The sequence below is a fragment of the Dendrobates tinctorius genome, unplaced genomic scaffold (assembly GCF_039654945.1).
Source record: "Dendrobates tinctorius isolate UK_male_01 unplaced genomic scaffold, ASM3965494v1 ptg000029l, whole genome shotgun sequence".
Classification (NCBI taxonomy): domain Eukaryota; kingdom Metazoa; phylum Chordata; class Amphibia; order Anura; family Dendrobatidae; genus Dendrobates; species Dendrobates tinctorius.
Genome location: NW_027361697.1, coordinates 42,042,267 through 42,057,940, shown reverse-complemented (window position 1 = coordinate 42,057,940; position 15,674 = coordinate 42,042,267). Strand labels below are relative to the sequence as shown.

The 15,674-nt window shown below is 43.5% G+C and overlaps 1 protein-coding gene across 3 annotated transcripts in view; it reads right to left on the bottom strand.

Annotated features, from left to right (window-relative positions):
- The window catches only part of LOC141085975 (uncharacterized oxidoreductase ZK1290.5-like), a 187,328-nt gene that overhangs the window by 66,703 nt on the left and 104,951 nt on the right, over positions 1–15,674 (bottom strand). The gene's annotated exons all lie outside the window — the stretch shown is intronic.

The following is a 15,674-nucleotide window of genomic DNA, read 5'->3' as shown; positions in this document are numbered from 1 at the left end:
GCGCTCCGGTCCGAACCGCCGGCGACAGTGCCAAATAATGATGCGAGAGACATGCGCGAGTTTCTCGCATTGCACTCACAAGTGTGACCCCGGCCTTAGAGATCTGTTATATAGATGGACTGGCTTATGGGAAGATCATAAATTACATAAGAATGCCTTTTTAAAAACGCTTTAATATCAGATGCATTATTAATGGTTTCCTGATTTCACACAGATGCATTTCTCTATAGATCTTAATGTTTTTCTTTCATCCGTAACATTTTTTTTTCATAGAACAATGTGAAAGTAAGCAACTTCGTAATATTTCTTATCATTGAAATTAGCTTCTTTCTCTTCCTGGACTGATCTTTCATTCTCAATATTCTCAATTTACAATCAAAATATGACTTCCATAAATACAGAGTTCTATATTACAACTATAGGAGATGGCAGCTAGTGTTCATAATGTTCTATGGAGAGGGGAGGCGTTTCAGGCAGACACAGACATTCTGCTGCAAGTTCTCCTGGTACTACAGATAAAATTTATATACAGTGCCTTGCAAAAGTATTCGGCCCCCTGGAACTTTTCAACCTTTTCCCACATATCATGCTTCAAACATAAAGATACCAAATGTAAATTTTTGGTGAAGAACCAACAACAAGTGGGACACAATTGTGAAGTTGAACGAAATTTATTGGTTATTTTACATTTTTGTGGAAACACAAAAACTGAAAAGTGGGGCGTACAATATTATTCGGCCCCTTTACTTTCAGTGCCGCAAACTCACTCCAGAAGTTCATTGTGGATCTCTGAATGATCCAATGCTGTTATAAATGACTAATGATGATAAATATAATCCACCTGTGTGTAATCAAGTCTCTGTGTAAATGCACCTGCTCTGTGATAGTTTCAGGGTTCTGTTTGATGCACAGAGAGCATCATGAAGACCAAGGAACACAACAGACAGGTCCGAGATACTGTTGTGTAGAAGTTTAAAGCCGCATTTGGATACAAAATGATTTCCAAAACTTTAAACAACTAAAGAAGCACTGTGCAAGCGATCATATTGAAATGGAAGGAGTATCATGCCACTTCAGATCTACCAAGACCCGGCCGTCCCTCTAAACTTTCATCTCAAACAAGGAGGACTGATCAGAGATGCAGCCAAGAGGCCCATGATCACTCTGGATGAACTGCAGAGATCTACAGCTGAGGTGGGACAGTCTGTCCAAAGAAAAACAATCAATCGTACCCTGCACAAATCTGGCCTTTATGGAAGAGTGGCAAAAAGGAAGCCATTTCTCAAAGATATCCATAAAAAGTTTGCAACAAGCCACCTGGGAGATACACCAAACATGTGGAAGAAGGTGCTCTGGTCAGATGAAATCAAAATCAAACTTTTTGGCAACAATGCCAAACTATATGTTTGGCGTAAAGGCAACACAGCTCACCACCCTGAACACACCATCCCCACTGTCAAACATGGTGGTGGCAGCATCATGGTTTCGGCCGGCTTTTCTTCAGCATCGACAGGGAAGATGGTTAAAATTGATAGGAAGATGGATGGAGCCAAATACAGGACCATTCTTGAAGAAAACCTGTTGGAGTCTACAAAAGACCTGAGACTGGGACAGAGATTTGTCTTCCAACAAGACAATGATCCCAAACATAAAGCAAAATCTACAATGGAATGGTTCACAAATAAATGTATCCAGGTGTTAGAATGGCCAAGTCAAAGTCCAGACCTGAATCCAAGCGAGAATCTGTGGAAAGAGCTGAAAACTGCTGTTCACAAACGATCTCCATCAAACCTCACTGAGCTCTAGCTGTTTGCCAAGGAAGAATGGGCGAGAGTTTCAGTCTCTCGATGTACAAAACTGATAGCGACATACCCCAAGGGATTTGCAGCTGTAATCGCACCAAAAGGTGACGCAACAAAGTATTAAGATAAAGGGGCCGAATAATATTGCACGCCCCACTTTTCAGTTTTTGTATTTCCACCAAAATTTAAAATAACCAATACATTTCGTTCAACTTCACAATTGTGTCCCACCTGTTGTTGATTCTTCACCAAAAATTTACATTTGGTATCTTTATGTTTGAAGCATGATATGTGGGAAAAAGTTGAAAAGTTCCAGGGGGTTGAATACTTTCTCAAGGCACTGTATGACCATATTTTATTCACTTGTTTGACCCATTGACTAATATTAACTTTTTATTTAGGACATTTTGGGTTAGAATTTGTAAGCCAAATACAATATGGGTCCACAACACGACAGAGGTGCATCTCATTATAGTTTTTTCTTGTTTATACTTCCTAATTATTATTACTGTGGTGATAATTATGGTTAATCATTACTGCTGCAAAGTACTGCCAAAAGAATGGCTTTTGTGGACAGATATTTCTTTATGGCAGATCTTAAAGGGAACTTATCACTTGATTCATGCTGTGCAAACCGCAGACAGCATGATTCAAGGCCAGGCAGCGCGACTATGTTTTCCTCTGAAGAGCTCCAGTTTTTGTTTTCTTAAATCACACTTTAAAGATCCAGCCACAAGAGACAAGATGAGCATGAAGCGCCTTCTGCCCATTCTGCTGTGACTTTCGCTCATCCTACTGTGACTTCTGCTCATCCTGCTTCTGCTTCTGCCTATCCTGCTGCGACTTCTGCTCATCCTGCTTCTGCTTCTGCCTATCCTGCTACGACTTCTGCCCATCCTCCTGCCGCTTCTGCCCATCCTGCTGTGACTTCTGCCCATCCTGCTGCTGCTTCTGCCCATCCTGCTGCGACTTCTGGCCATCCTCCTGCCGCTTCTCTCCATCCTGATGCCCCTTCTGTCCATCCTGATGCCACTTTTGTCCATTCTGCTGCCGCTTTTATCCATCCTGCTGCCGCTTTAGACCATCCTGCTTTGACTTTTGCCCATCCTTTTGCGGATTCTGTCTATTTTGCTGTGACTTCGGCTCATCCTGCTGCCGCTACTGTCCATCCTGCTGCTGCTTTTACCCATCTTGATGCAGGTGACTCACAATTCTTTCCCGTGCATCCATAAGTAGACACTTGTCAATCACCAGGAGCAAGGCAGGGGTAAGCCAGTGAGGGGCTCATCTTCTCTCTTGGCCAGATCTTTGCAGAGAAAGATTTCCAGTTTGTCAAGGAGAGGAGCGCTTCCGTCTGATTCATTAATTACTCCGAGTATTTCAAGGAATATCCAGAAAAAGAAGGGGGGTGCAGATCTAAGTGCAGAGTTTTAATTATGTCAGATAGAAATAAAAAATTCTTCTCACCTTTTTGGTGTCTTGTTGCTCAGCGTATAACCCTGTGTTTGGGTACTGGAGTAATCGTCTGGATCTGCTGGCCTGCAGCTCAAAACAGGTGGAACGAACTACCTTGTAGGAGATTCGTCAGAGAATGCAGAAAAGGATTTCCAGTTTGTCAAGGAGCGCTTCCGGCTGATTCATTAATTACTCCGAATATTTAAAGGAATATCCAGTTTATTATTAGACATAAAAACACAACGCGTTTCGGCTATACATAAAATTAGCCTTCATCAGGTAAAATCATATATATCTTTAAAAGACACATTTATATAGGGAAAAAAAAAAAAAGGTTCCACCCTTCAATCAATTATCATTGATTAAAAACACATGCACACCTCTCCAAACTGTTAGGAGGCTAGTTGTAGGTGGAATCTATATTGCTTGGAATCTAATAAAAAAAACAAACATTTTCTATGTGGTTTTTTCATTTTTTTTTTTCCCTTTTCCTCCCTCTTCCTTCCCTTTCCTTCTCCTTTTTCCTTTCTTTTCTCCCTTCTCTTCTCATTATACATATACTTCTTCCATGTTTAAAATTAATAAGGTTATTTATCGTTTAGCATCCATATTAAAGAATTTGTATATATCTATGATGAGTTAAAACTATTTTTCCAACCCATAGATAATTTCATTTTATTAGTTTCATCGGTCTCCTTACTCACAGTCTATCAAGACACCTCCTGCTAACACATAAAAAAGAATTCAATGTGACCCTGACACAGGTTGAACAGATTCCTGGAGATGTTTCGAACAGGATACAACAGTTAAATAAGAAAGAGGCCTTCTGGATATACAGATTGAGGACTCTGTATCCAGATGGCCTCAATGATAAGCTAGAAAATATAAAGTACTGTTGTCTTAAGTCTAAAAAGATTCTTTGATAAATTCACTACTGGTTTCTTGTTGGTTCACTTTGAATCCCCCTTAACACCTTAATGTCTATGGACGTGCACAGTCCGTCATGGCAGGAGGTAACTTCCCGTACCATGACGGACTCTGCACGTCCTGCCTTTGAACTGTCACTGCGTGTAAACACGCAGTTTCAGTTCAGTGCCGACAGCTGTCTATGACAGCTGGGAGGCACAGCAAGGGGGGCAGGACCCTTGCACTTGGCCCCTGCACCCACAGCGATGTGATTGGTCGGTCAATCTGACAGACCATGCAAAAACAGAAGCCGCGGAGACACCATCACATGTTTCTCAACGCAAGCAATGACTAGCCAGGTCTTTCACCGGGAAGGAACAACCACGGGAAGGGCAGTCTCCAATGAAGGAAACCACCTATGCCAAAACATGGTATCCATCCACAGACAGCTGTTTCGGGGTATTGCCCCTCATCAGTGTGGAGTAGGAAACTGGCTAGTAGGAGCAATGCCTAGTAAAAGACTATGAAAAAACGAGGATGATTGACCTCATGGAGATCAACATCCGACACTGCGGAGACACCATCACGTGTTTCTCAACGCAGTGATTCTAGAGCACTGCCCCCATCCCTTATGGGAAATATGTAAAACATGCAAAAACAGAAGCCGCGGAGACACCATCACATGTTTCTCAACGCAAGCAATGACTAGCCAGGTCTTTCCCCGGGAAGGAACAACCACGGGAAGGGCAGTCTCCAATGAAGGAAACCACCTATGCCAAAACATGGTATCCATCCACAGACAGCTGTTTCGGGGTATTGCCCCTCATCAGTGTGGAGTAGGAAACTGGCTAGTAGGAGCAATGCCTAGTAAAAGACTATGAAAAAACGAGGATGATTGACCTCATGGAGATCATTGCTTGCGTTGAGAAACATGTGATGGTGTCTCCGCGGCTTCTGTTTTTGCAAGTTTTACATATTTCCCATAAGGGATGGGGGCAGTGCTCTAGAATCACTGCGTTGAGAAACACGTGATGGTGTCTCCGCAGTGTCGGATGTTGATATCCATGAGGTCAATCATCCTCATTTTTTCATAATCTGACAGACCAAACACAGCATTGATCAGCAGGAGAAGCTGAAATTTGAGCTTCTCCTTGCCTGATCAGTGAAGGAGCCCAGCGCTGCAGTGGCTGAGCGTCCTGCACTGACAGCTAGGAGCGGAGCCCCCACCGCCCCTGGCTGTTAACCCCCTCACTGCTGTGATCGAGCGTGATCGCAGCGTTCAGAGGGGGAGGCAGAGGGTAGGGGGCTCCCTTTGCCTCAGGTCGGCGTCCCTGCGATGTAATTGCGGGGCCCGACGTGTGCCATGATGACCCAGAGGTGTCATGACAACCTCCGGGTCATTTACCTACGGAGAACTGGTGAGATCATGCTCACAGCATGGTGTCAGCAGCTCTCAGCATTGGTATAATGCATTACAATGCTGGAGCATTGTAATGTATTATACCTAAAGTGAAAGCGAAAGTGAAAGTCCCATAAAGGGACAAGGTAAAAAAAAAAACATTTTTCAAAAAAAATGTAAAAAAAAAATTATTAAAAATAATATAAAAATTCCCTAAAAAATCCCCTAAAAATTACACATTTTTATGTAAAAAAATAAAATAAACAAAAAAATACACATGTTTGGTATCGCCACGTTCGTAAAAATCCCATCCATAAAAGTGTCACCCTAGTTAACCCGTTCAGTGAATGCCGTAAAAAAAAACACAAAAAAGTAGCAAATTATACTTTTTCCAAGCAGTATCATCATAATAACACGCGATCAAAAAGACGAATATAAATAAACATGGTACCGCTGAAAACGTCATCTTGTCCCGCAAAAAACGAGACGCCATACAGCATCATCAGCAAAAAATAAAAAAGTTATAGCTCGCAGAATAAAGTGGTGCAAAAATATTTTTTCTATAAAAGTTTTTATTGTGTAAAAAACACCAAAACATAAATAAAGATATAAATGAGGTATCTCTGTGATCGAAGTGACCCGAAGAATAAAGCTGCCATACTAATTTTACCACATGCGGAACAGAGGGGGAAAAAAAAAAAGCATTCCTAAATTGCTGGGTTTTGTTCATTCAAAAAATGAACAGAAAAATCAGAATAGAAAGTGATCAAAAAACGTTATGTGCCTGAAAATGGTACCAATAAAAACATCAGCTCTTCCCGCAAAAATCAAGCCCGCACATGACTGTCGGCCGAAATATGGAAAAATTATAGCTCATTGAAGATCATTTTTGTAGAAAAAATATGATTTTTTAATTTTACGGCTCTGTTATAACCTTCTGTGAAGCCCTTGGGGGTTCAAAGTGCTCAACACACATTTAGATAAGTTCCTTGGGGGGTCTAGTTTCCAAAATGGGGTCACTTATGGGGGGTTTCCACTGTTTAGATACATCAGGGGCTCTCCAAACGCGACATCGCGTCCGCTCTCGATTCCAGCCAATTTGACACTCAAAATCTCAAATGATGCTCCTTCCTTTCTGAGCACTGCCGTGCGCCTAAAGATTGGTCTTCCTCCACACATGGGGTATCGGTGTACTCAGGAGAAATTGCACAACAAATATTGTGGTTCATTTTCTCCTGATACCCTTGACAAAATAAAAAAAATTGTGTCCAAATAAAAATTTTTGGGAAAAAAAGTTAAATGTTCATTTTTTCCTTCCACATTGCTTCAATTCTTTTGAAGTACCTAAACGGTTAATAAACTTCTTGAATGTGGTTTTGAACACCTTGAGGGGTGCAGTTTTTAGAATGGTGTCACTTTTGGGTATTTTCTGTTATATTGACCACCCAAGCTCACTTTAAATGTGAGGTGGTCCCTAAAAAAAATGGCTTTGTAAATTTTGTTGGAAAAATGAGAAATCGCTGGTCAACTTCTAACCCTTATACCTTCCTAAGAAAAAAAAATTTTGGTTCCAAAATTGTGCTGATGTAAAGTAGACATGTGGGAAATGTTATTTATTAACTATTTTTTGTGTCATATCTCTCTGATTTAAGGGCATAAAAATTAAAAGTTTGAAAATTGCAAAATTTTAAAATTTTTTGCCATATTTCCATTTTTTCATAAATAAACACAAGTCATATCGAAGAAATTTTACCACTAACATGAAGTACAATATATCACGAAAAAAACAATCTCAAAATCAGCAGGATACGTTGAAGCGTTCCAGAGTTATAACCATATAAAGTGACAGTGGTGCGATTTCAAAATTAAGGCCTGGTCTTTAACCTACAAAATGGCTTGGTCGTTAAGGGGTTAAGAATGTGATCATATGCCATTTCTGATGAGATGTTTCCTCTAGTATATAATAGTGATTTGTGTGGAACACAAATATCCCCGGCTAGAAATCAATGGCTAAAAACCCCATTGAAAGAAACTAAGCACCCAGAGACCATACATGTGGGTGGCTCTGTAGAGTAACTATGTAAGTGCGATAAAGATAGTAGAAGAAGTATATGTATAATGAGAAGAGAAGGGAGAAAAGAAAGGAAAAAGGAGAAGGAAAGGGAAGGAAGAGGGAGGAAAAGGGAAAAAAGGGAAAAAAAAGAAGAAAAAACCACATAGAAAATGTTTTTTTTTTTTATTAGATTCCAAGCAATATACTGTAGATTCCACCTACAACTAGCCTCCCAACAATTTGGAGAGGTGTGCATGTGTTTTTAATCGATGATAATTGATTGAAGGGTTGAACCCTTTTTTTTTCCCTATATAAATGTGTCTTTTAAAGATATATATGATTTTACCTGATGAATGCTAATTTTATGTATAGCCGAAACGCGTTGTGTTTTTATGTCTAATAATAAACTGGATATTCCTTTAAATATTCGGAGTAATTAATGAATCAGCCGGAAGCGCTCCTTGACAAACTGGAAATCCTTTTTGGCCAGATCTTTAAACTATAATTTCTCTGAACGCCCCAGCAATCATGCAGCCAGACTCTGACCAACACTGTTTGGATAGAATGAATCAAGAGACAGACACCTACATGACTGAAAGTCGGAGGCTCCCAGGAGGAATAAAATTGACTTTCTCCAGGTAGCTGCCGCTCTTTCAGTACAGTGACTGGGGATCTTTCTAATTGCTATTAACCTGCTAATTAACCCTAGGTCTGCTGGACAATAGTATTATCAGACCTGACAGGTTCCCTTTAAACTATACTGTAGGCCATTTTCTGATAGTTTCCTTTAACAAACTGAAATCATCCAAGGATCTATGACACATTATGTAGCTATTTCACCAATGTGTTTAGACCAAGTATTACTTATCATAAAGCGGAAAATACATCTTACGACACATATGAATAATGTGTATGGAAAAGTTGGAGGCGATTCAAAGTTTTCCAAAACCTTTCCAATTGTGCAATATGGTTCACCATTAGTACAGTTATAATAATAAATATTAATTCAGTACAGGGTAAACTAGTTAGGTCAAGGTTCAAAGCAAAAATTACCCATAAAAATATTTAGTAGATATGCTTTAAAAATTGTAAAAACAATAAACACCAAGAACAAGTAAAGCCAAATGCACAAGTAAACTCTGGGTAAAGCAAAAAGTAGTTAAACAAGGACCTGACGTGAAAATGCCCTAACCAGGCCCTAAGAACAATGCCTACCTATCGGCAGAGGTTGGCACCTTTAATAACGCAAATGGCGCCCCCACTCAGTGTCACCTGTCCCTATCGGAACCTGCCATTCCTAAAGCTAGGAAAGGAAGTCGGTGCTGATCAGGAATAACAGATTGGATACAGGTCCAAATGCAGATCATGCAACTTACAATATAAGATAATTAATGTCATAGTTCTGATATCCCATAAAATAACTTCCCAAGACAGTAATTGGGGAGTAAGTAGGAAAGTAACAGACATCCTGGTCAATGTCAATTAATATCACAAATGTTGTTTATTAAGTTGTATAGGTATTCCAACAAAGTATAACTCAATAGCATGCCATCACTGACTTATTGAAGTCAAGCTAAGTTTCGACTTTGTACTGTATGCCTCATGCTATCTATAGGTTATATATACCACTGTTTTTCTGTTTTCTGCCCCTGAGGAACCGTATTGAGCATATGGGGAGTTATTAATTGGGATATCTGTACTACATAAAGAAGCCCTCCTCCTGCTCCCACCAAAATTGTTATCCTCATAATATATTGCAGTCATCATATTATATGGTACTTTGTACTTACATTTGCTCATTTTGCTTTTCTACTCAGATAATTCTTCTGTTTTCCATCAGGTCTCCGACATCACGTGATTAAGAACTGACGAGCTGATTCCTTCTAACCTCTACGTAGAAACAGGAGATCAATTTTCTCTGCACAAGTCATGAGTCACTGCAAAAGTCCCTGGCAGGGGAAGGAGGGTGCAACTGTGTCAGGACTTGAAGAGGGGAATGATTTTTGCAGGAAAAAGAGACTGCCTATTTCAACATAGAACAGAGAAAAGAGAAGCATTTACTGAGTAGAATATGATGACTGTAATACATTAAAAGTAGAGTTGAGCGAAACGGGTCGAAAAAATTCAAAAGTCGCCGACTTTTGGCAAAGTCGGGTTTCATGAAACGAAACCCGACCCTAGGATGAGGTCGGCCACGAGGTCGGCGACTTACGCGCCAAAGTCGCGTTTCAAAAGTTTGTTTTGCGCTCTTTTTCAGCCAATCAGGATCCACGGACACTGTGGGCAACGTGATGACATAGGCACGGGTCACCACCATCTTTCAGAAGGGCATGCAAGTGATTGGCTTGCTTTGGTGGGCGTCACAGGGGGTATAAAAGGGCGTGCACGCCGACCGCCATCTTACTTCTGCCGATCTTAGCATAGGGAGAGGTTGCTGCTGATTCTGTAGGGAGAGCGTTAGGCAGGGAAGAAGACCAAAAAACTGCTTCTGCTGCTAGCGATTTGGCCTGCACAACACACCAGTCACTGTGTGTGCAGTGCAAGGGGAGGCTATATAGTGGTGTATCAGTGGTGTTGGTTGTTGTGCTGCCTTCTAAGGCTTCCTGACAGGCTGGCATTGCTGTTTACCCACTGCTCCGCAAACTGCTTTTTTAAAAGCAATCCAATCTCACTTATCCTCTAGTCACTTAGGTCACAGCTGTGCCATCGAGCTTGTCACATAGCGCTCAGATATTCATTGGGCCTCACACAATCCAAAAGTGTCCAGTGTCCAAAAGTGTGTGCAGAGATTCAAACTCTCACTTATCCTCTAGTCACTTAGGTCACAGCTGTGCCATCGAGCTTGTCACATAGCGCTCAGATATTCATTGGGCCTCACACAATCCAAAAGTGTCCAGTGTCCAAAAGTGTGTGCAGAGATTCAAACTCTCACTTATCCTCTAGTCACTTAGGTCACAGCTGTGCCATCGAGCTTGTCACATAGCGCTCAGATATTCATTGGGCCTCACACAATCCAAAAGTGTCCAGTGTCCAAAAGTGTGTGCAGAGATTCAAACTCTCACTTATCCTCTAGTCACTTAGGTCACAGCTGTGCCATCGAGCTTGTCATATAGCGCTCAGATATTCATTGGGCCTCACACAATCCAAAAGTGTCCAGTGTCCAAAAGTGTGTGCAGAGATTCAAACTCTCACTTATCCTCTAGTCACTTAGGTCACAGCTGTGCCATCGAGCCTGTCACATAGCGCTCAGATATTCATTGGGCCTCACACAATCCAAAAGTGTCCAGTGTCCAAAAGTGTGTGCAGAGATTCAAACTCTCACTTATCCTCTAGTCACTTAGGTCACAGCTGTGCCATCGAGCCTGTCACATAGCGCTCAGATATTCATTGGGCCTCACACAATCCAAAAGTGTCCAGTGTCCAAAAGTGCGTGCAGAGATTCAAACTCTCACTTATCCTCTAGTCACTTAGGTCACAGCTGTGCCATCGAGCCTGTCACATAGCGCTCAGATATTCATTGGGCCTCACACAATCCAAAAGTGTCCAGTGTCCAAAAGTGTGTGCAGAGATTCAAACTCTCACTTATCCTCTAGTCACTTAGGTCACAGCTGTGCCATCGAGCTTGTCACATAGCGCTCAGATTTTCATTGGGCCTCACACAATCCAAAAGTGTCCAGTGTCCAAAAGTGTGTGCAGAGATTCAAACTCTCACTTATCCTCTAGTCACTTAGGTCACAGCTGTGCCATCGAGCTTGTCACATAGCGCTCAGATATTCATTGGGCCTCACACAATCCAAAAGTGTCCAGTGTCCAAAAGTGTGTGCAGAGATTCAAAATCTCACTTATTCTCTAGTCACTTAGGTCACAGCTGTGCCATCGAGCCTGTCACATAGCGCTCAGATATCAGTGGGCCTCACACAATCCAAAAGTGTCCAGTGTCCAAAAGTGTGTGCAGAGATTCAAAATCTCACTTATTCTCTAGTCACTTAGGTCACAGCTGTGCCATCGAGCTTGTCACATAGCGCTCAGATATTCATTGGGCCTCACACAATCCAAAAGTGTCCAGTGTCCAAAAGTGTGTGCAGAGATTCAAAATCTCACTTATTCTCTAGTCACTTAGGTCACAGCTGTGCCATCGAGCCTGTCACATAGCGCTCAGATATCAGTGGGCCTCACACAATCCAAAAGTGTCCAGTGTCCAAAAGTGTGTGCAGAGATTCAAAATCTCACTTATTCTCTAGTCACTTAGGTCACAGCTGTGCCATCGAGCTTGTCACATAGCGCTCAGATATTCATTGGGCCTCACACAATCCAAAAGTGTCCAGTGTCCAAAAGTGTGTGCAGAGATTCAAACTCTCACTTATCCTCTAGTCACTTAGGTCACAGCTGTGCCATCGAGCTTGTCACATAGCGCTCAGATATTCATTGGGCCTCACACAATCCAAAAGTGTCCAGTGTCCAAAAGTGTGTGCAGAGATTCAAACTCTCACTTATCCTCTAGTCACTTAGGTCACAGCTGTGCCATCGAGCTTGTCACATAGCGCTCAGATATTCATTGGGCCTCACACAATCCAAAAGTGTCCAGTGTCCAAAAGTGTGTGCAGAGATTCAAACTCTCACTTATCCTCTAGTCACTTAGGTCACAGCTGTGCCATCGAGCTTGTCACATAGCGCTCAGATATTCATTGGGCCTCACACAATCCAAAAGTGTCCAGTGTCCAAAAGTGTGTGCAGAGATTCAAACTCTCACTTATCCTCTAGTCACTTAGGTCACAGCTGTGCCATCGAGCTTGTCACATAGCGCTCAGATATTCATTGGGCCTCACACAATCCAAAAGTGTCCAGTGTCCAAAAGTGTGTGCAGAGATTCAAAATCTCACTTATTCTCTAGTCACTTAGGTCACAGCTGTGCCATCGAGCCTGTCACATAGCGCTCAGATATCAGTGGGCCTCACACAATCCAAAAGTGTCCAGTGTCGAAAAGTGTGTGCAGAGATTCAAAATCTCTTATTCTCTAGTCACTTAGGTCACAGCTGTGCCATCGAGCCTGTCACATAGCGCTCAGATATCAGTGGGCCTCACACAATCCAAAAGTGTCCAGTGTCCAAAAGTGTGTGCAGAAATTCAAAATCTCCCCTGTCCTATAGACACCTTGTTTTACATACTAAATAGTTTGTTGGATTTTGTCTACATTTCTACCAAAAATGAGGAAGGCTGGTGGAAGAGGCCGTGGAATTGGGCAGGGGTTGGCAGCTGGTAATGATGGTGTTGGTGGTGGATCTGATGGTAGTGGCAAGAGCAAAATAGGACCGAATGCAGGAGGTGTTGAGCCTGCGTCATCGTCTGGCTACATAAGGCCTCGAACGCTTAGTTTTCTAGGAGTTGGCAAACCGCTTTTAAAGCCAGAGCATCAGGAAAAAGTTTTGTCTTACATTGCTGACTCAGCCTCCAGCTCTATCGCCTCCTCTTCTTCAGTTGTAAAAAGTAAAAGCACTGAGTCGTCATTGGAGGCTCATGTTCATGAACCACACCTTTCCTTGTGTCCTTCACCCCAACCAAGATTGAAGGATGACGCAGGCCATACTACTGATTACTCCATGGAGCTGTTTTCACATACCATGCCTGGATTATCAAGTGAAATGGTGAATTATCCAGGCCAAGATGAATCTGACATGGAGTGCACTGATGCACAGCCGCTGATGGATGATTCTGCTGGTACATTCACTCAGAGCACTACATTGTCCTCGCAGTGTACAGAGCCAGATTCTGACCCTGATGCGACTCAGGTGCCCCTTCTCGCACACTATACCACCATACACGGTGACACAGAGGAAGGTGCACATGACATAGAAGAGGAGGTGATGGATGACCCAGTTGTTGACCCAGATTGGCATCCATTGGGGGAAGAGGGTGCTGCTTCCAATAGCTCAGATGAGGAGCATCCACAGCAGACATCGACATCGCAACAGCTGTTATCTGGCAGGCCCGGAGCACTCCAAAGACAGGTTCCAAACATCAAAAGAGTTGCTGGACAGCTTGTCCAGAGGGTCAAAAGATCACAGCGTGCTAGGCCGCAAAATGTCTGCCAAAGTAGGAAGAGTGCAGTGTGGCACTTTTTTGAACAAAATCCTCATGATCAGGCCAAGGTTATCTGTAAGAAGTGCGCAAAGACCTTTAGCCGAGGGAAAAATCTGAAAAATTTGAATACCAGTTGCATGCTTAGACATTTAACCAGCATGCACTTGCAAGCGTGGACACAACACCAAACCTCAAGTGCCACATGTGCAACTGATCACAACGAAGGTAGTCAGCAACGCTACATTGTTTCCCCCACTGTAAGCCCACCGGTTAGCACAGCAGCAAATGTTGAGGTGTCGTTGCAAGGCCACAGCAGTCAGGGAATCCCACTGTTATATCAACGAAAGACTGATTCTAGGCCATCAGAAAGAACACCAACTCCATCACCATCATCAACCCTCTCTCAGTCCGCCCTGTCCACCGCTACTTCCACCATATGCAGCTCTCAAGTCCAGCTCACCCTCCCAGACACTATGAGTAGGTCAAGAAAGTACTCAGTCTCTCATCCGCATACACTGGGTTTGAACGCCCACATTGCCAAACTAATCTCGTTTGAGATGATGCCCTTTCGGTAGGTGGAAAGCACAGCTTTCCGCGAACTCATGGCCTATGCAGTACCACGCTATGACCTACCCAGTCGCCACTTCTTCTCTCGCAAAGCCATCCCAGCCCTCCACCATCATGTGAAAGACCGCATTGTCCATGCACTCAAGCAGTCAGTGAGCGGAAAGGTGCACCTCACAACTGATGCATGGTCCAGTCGGCATGGCCAGGGCCGTTACGTGTCCATCACTGCGCACTGGGTTAATGTGGTGGATGCAGGGTCCACAGGGGACAGCGGTGGTGGGACAGTGCTGCCTAGCCCACGGTATAGGAAACAGTTGGCTGTAGGCGTTCCACCCTCCTCCTCCTCCTCCTCCTCCAGAAGCGAAAGCTCGTCCACAGAGCGCAGTCTTACGAGCACTCCATCTGCAGCTGCCACTGTTGCACACGATGTGTCCCCCTATCGAGCAGCTAGTGGAAAGCATCAGCAGGCTGTGTTGCAGATGATGTGTTTGGGCGACAGACATACCGCCGAGGTGCTGGCCGAGTACTTGAAGCGACAAACTGAGTCATGGCTGGGCAGTGTACATCTTGAGGCAGGCAAGGTAGTTAGTGATAACGGCCGTAATTTTGTGGCAGCCATAGCCCTTTCAAAACTCAGCCACATACCTTGCTTGGCTCACACCTTGAAACTGGTGGTGCAGTGCTTCCTCAAAAATTATCCGGAGTTAACAGCCCTGCTCCAGAAGGTACGAAGACTGTGCGCGCACATCCGCCGGTCGCCTGTACACTCCGTTCGTATGCAGAAGCTGCAGCGATTGCTCCACCTTCCCAACCACCGCCTCATTATCGACATTGCAACAAGGTGGAACTCCACCCTGCACATGGTGGAGCGGCTGTGCGAGCAGAGGCAGGCCATAATGCATTTGTGGGAGGATACACGGCCAGGCACTTTGAGAGCAGACATGGAGTTGACAGGTGTGCAGTGGTCGAAGCTGAAAGACCTCTGTAAAGTCCTTCAGTGTTTTGAGGAATGCACACGGCTGGTAAGCGCAGACGACGCCATCCTAAGCATGAGCATCCCACTTATGCGTCTGCTCATGCAAACTTTGACGCACCTTAAGGAGCAGGCGTCTGCAGCCAATGTTGATGAGGAGGAAGAGGAGGAGGGAATCCTTGATGACATTCAGCCATTGTCTGCTCAGGGACCTCTCCTGGACGAGGTGGAGGAAGAAGAGGAGGAGGAGGATGATGATGGGGATGGTTACTTAGGGGAGGAGGATGCATCTCGTGGGGCAAGTGAAAATGTTGGCGTGGCAAGGTCTGGTACAGGGTTTGTGCGTGACTGGAGGGATGTGGATTTGCCAGAAAGTGCTCCTCCAACCAGCACTTGCAGTGCATCATTGACACCGGGAACATTGGCCCACATGTCAGATTA